This window comes from Bufo bufo, chromosome 4, assembly GCF_905171765.1.
Source record: "Bufo bufo chromosome 4, aBufBuf1.1, whole genome shotgun sequence".
Lineage (NCBI taxonomy): Eukaryota > Metazoa > Chordata > Amphibia > Anura > Bufonidae > Bufo > Bufo bufo.
In genome coordinates, this window is record NC_053392.1 from 172,457,539 (window position 1) to 172,462,106 (window position 4,568).

Below are 4,568 nucleotides of genomic sequence, written 5' to 3' on the forward strand. Positions count from 1 at the left end.
TGTTTTGGGGTGTATTTTTACATATACCCATGCTGGGTGAGAGAAATATCTCTGTAAATTGACAACTTTGTATTTCTCACACACAGTATGGGTATATGTAAAAATACACCCCAAAACACATTGCCCTACTTCTTCTGAGTACGGCGATACCACATGTGTGACACTTTTTTGCAGCCTAGGTGCGCAAAGGGGCCCAAATTCCAATGAGTACCTTTAAGATTTCACAGGGCATTTTTTACGCATTTGGATTCCAAACTACTTCTCACGCTTTAGGGCCCCTAAAATGCCAGGGCAGTATAAATACCCCACAAGTGACCCCATTTTGGAAAGTGGACACGCCGAGGTATTTCTTAAGGGGCATGGCGAGTTCATTTAAAATTTTATTTTTTGTCACAAGTTAGTGGAATATGAGACTTTGTAAAAAAAAAAAAAAATTCTCATTTTCCGCTAACTTGTGCCAAAAAAAAAAACTTCTATGAACTCGCCATGCCCCTCACGGAATACCTTGGGGTGTCTTCTTTCCCAAGGTAGTACGGCGATACCACATGTGTGACACTTTTTTGCAGCCTAGGTGCGTAAAGGGGCCGAAAGTCCAATGAGTACCTTTAGGCTTTACAGGGTTGCTCACAATTTAGCCCCGCCCAAAATGCCAGAACAGTAAAGACACCCCACAAATGACCCCATTTCGGAAAGTAGACACCCCAAGGTATTCACTGAGGGGCATAGTGAGTCCGTGGGAGATTTTTATTTATTTTTTGCCAGAAGTTACAGAAATGGAAACTTTATTTTCTTTTTTTTTTTCTCAGAAAGTGTCATTTTCCGATAACTTGTGAAAAAAAATTAAATCATACATGAACTCACCATGCCCCTCCGCGAATAATTTGGGGTGTCTTCTTTCTAAAATGGGGTCATTTGGGGGGTATTTATACTATCCTGCCATTCTAGCACCTCAAGAAACATGTCAGGTTCTCAGAAAGTCAGAGCTGATTCAAAATGCGGAAATTCACATTTTTGTACCATAGTTTGTAAACGCTATAACTTTTGCGCAAAACAATAAATATACACTTATTGGATTTTTTTTATCAAAGACATGTAGCACAACAAATTCTGACACAAACTTGTATAGAAATGTAATTATATTTGAACAATTTAACCAGAGAAAGTTAAAAATACACTTTTTTTGAGAAAATTGCGGTCTATTTTGATTAATATCAGAAAAACAAAAAATCTCAGCAGCAATCAAATACCACCAAAAGAAAGCTGTATTTGTGAGAAGAAAAGGAGGTAAAATTCATTTGGGTGCCAAGTTGCATGACCGAGCAATAAAGTTGTGAAAGGGCCTGGTCACTAGGGGGGTATAAACCTGTGGTCCTAAAGTGGTTAATGAGGGTAAAAAAAACAACATATATTTTCACCTTATCCATTCGCTCGTGGAGAGGCCATCGCAGCCATCTTGATCAGTGATGATGTCACTGCGCCCGGCCAGTGTGATTTTGTGCACTTTCTTCTTCAATCAAGATGGCTGTGACAGCCTATCCATGAGCAAATGGATAAGGTGAGTATGTTTTTCTTTTTTTTATCCCTGATTAACCACTTCAAGACCTACATTTTAATGTCAGATGCCACAATCAGTGATGAACGAGGCATCTGAGGGGTTAAATGATGGGGCAGTGTGATCGCCGTTCCATGTCATTGCACTCGCTACATACAATGGAATGTGATTTGTGACAAAGTAATTTGTAACGAATCAAATTTATTTGTGAAATTCGGCGAAGCAGCCAAATCTAATTTTTGATAACTTCACTCATCACTAATAGTCAGTTCACATTTGATCACAGATCTCTTGTACTAATCTCACAGTTCAGGAGAGCCGCAGTCAGCCGGGAGATCCGGCAGACACATGGACCATGTTTCCTGGGCCGATCACAGTCATGTACATGAGTCATAAGGTAAATATTGGTCTTTTATTACTTTCCTTTCTGCCCACCCTTACAATGTTTTACTTTGCCCAGATTATTATTTTTTCTCCATACTCGGCTCCATAAATATTTACTAAGATATCAAATATTAGACAATACAGTATACTGCATGAGATCTGGACCTCAAAGTTTGAAAATGTGAAACATTTGATCTTTTAAGTATGACAGCTGATTTTTATTATTTGTATTTTTTTTTATGAATACCTCTTATATATATATATATATATAGTATCTGAGGAGACTGATGTAAACTGCACTTCCTAGAAATGGAATCAATACTGTCATCTGGGACATCTATGCACTTTTTAACTGAAGGTTGCAGCAGGGACTGAATCATTCCAAATAGAGTACATCAAAAAGCAAAGGCTATATGCCTTCAATTACTTTGGATCAATATAAATATGTACATGTTAGTAAATAGTTTTTCTTATGTTCTTATGATTTGATCATTTTTTAGCATTAATGTCATAAAAATAGATGAAAAAGATTTTTGCATTTTAGTGCTTTGATATAAAGACAGAGACATCAATTGTTGACTGTCCTATCAGTATGCAAGAGACTCCTGTATACATTTACATAGTAACATAATTTATAAGGCTGAAAAAAGACATCTGTCCATCCAGTTCAGCCTGTTATCCTGCAAGTTGATCCAGAGGAAGGTAAAAAAAAAAAACCCTGTGAGGTAGAAGCCAATTTTCCCCACTTTAAAGGAAAAAATTAGGCAATCCCTGGATCAATGTCCCATCTCTAGTAGCTATAGCCTGTAATATTATTAGATGCCAGAAATACATCCAGGCCCCTCTTCAACTCTTTTAGTGAACTCACCATCACCAGCTGCTACTAATTGAGCCAGATACTTCTGGGGGAACCTGCCTGGCATGAATAGGCCTCTAGTAGCTACAGACAATGAGAAGACAAAGTTTCAAGATTGCTTAGAGCCCAGAAGAGTCACAAAGTTTATCAAGATTCAAACCATAACTACCAGCCACTGGTCTCTTCGTCAGAAAAAACATCAAGAGTTCCCAGTCATCATGGAAAAAGCTTAGAATCAACATTGAAAAATATATGGCATCAGAGGTATCTGAGGACGCCATCACGATAGGACGGGTAACCCATCCAGTGCAGATTGTATATGTGGGCGACATACAGAACATAACCAGGCAACAGATTGAAGAATGGGGACAATTCGATCTGATAATAGACGGCAGTCCTTGTAAAGAATTATCTGTGGTTAACCTGCACCGGAAAGGCCTTTATGGGGGCAATGGACAACTGTTTTTTCACTTTCCACGATTATTAAATAAAGTGTTGCCTAAGACAGGAGAGAATCGGCCAGTCTTCTGGTTATTCGAGAACGTGGTTGCAATGGAGAAAGCATTCCAAAAAAACTATTTCTCTCCACCTGGAGATGAATCCTATCAAGATTGATGCAAGTGCGTTATCGGCTGCTCATTGAGCCAGATACTTCTGGGAAAACCTGCCTGGCATGAACAGGTCTCTAGTAGCTACAGACAATGAGACGACAAAGCTTCAAGATTGCTTGGAGCACGGAAAAGTAGAGAAGTTCATCAAGATTCAAACCATATCTACCAGCCCCTGGTCTCTTCGTCAGTGAAAACATCACAAGTTCCAATCATCATGGATGGGAAGGAGGACATCCTGTGGTGCACGGAGATGGAGAGGGTCTTCGGATTCCCCCCGCACTATACGGACATCTCAGAAATGAACCACTGCTCCCGACAGAAGCTCCTGGGAAGGTCATATAGCGTCCCGGTCATTCGGCATCTATTCGCCCCGCTGAAGGATTATTTTAAAAGTGTGTAGAAGCCACACAGGGCCCCCACACTGCAGATTTATCATGGAGACAACGAATTTTATAATATTACATCATTACCTGAATATAGCTCCTTTGTCACCCAGCTCTCAAGTGCGATCATCTACATCATCATCATCGAGTACTGTCTGCACGTCACTGATGTCCTCCTCAACCATCTCTGGATCAGGAGCCTGACTGCACTCGACACCAGCTGCCATGCCACTCTCCTCATCACTACTTGCCCGCCTAGTGGAGGAAAGGACAGAGGCAGATTGAGGACAGGTGATGGCACAGGGCCTGCTCCCGGGCCATGCCAACTAAGGGTTGTGTCTGATGAAGCCACTGACTGTTGGCTGAAGGTGTCTGATGTGACTTGGGATGAAGTGGATAACAGAGTTAACCAATAAGAACCGCTGGATTGCTGGTCAAGACACGACCGCTAGATGACACCGGGAGCTCAGGCCTCTCGCTGCGCCTCCTGCTGCCACGCCCCCTTACTCTGCTGCGACCTCTGCCTGTGCCAGAAACATTTACGCCTCTGCCACTCCTCTGTGCATGGCCTGGCACTTCTCTGTCTGACATACTTTTAGCTGAACTAAATAAATTAAAATCAAATTAAAACACCCCTAAAAGCGACAAATATATTTTTCTTTTTGTACTGAAATAGGCCACTAAACGCTTTCACCACAAATAACTGCAACAGTGAAATCCGGATATATTTTTCTTTCTGTACTAAAATAGGCCACTAAACACTTTCTCCACAAATAACTGCA

The 4,568-nt window shown here is 40.8% G+C and overlaps 1 pseudogene; it reads left to right on the forward strand.

Annotated features, from left to right (window-relative positions):
* Positions 1-1,538: 1,538 nt before the first annotated feature.
* On the forward strand, positions 1,539-3,803 carry LOC120999081 (annotated as a pseudogene).
* The last annotated feature ends 765 nt before the right edge of the window (positions 3,804-4,568 follow it).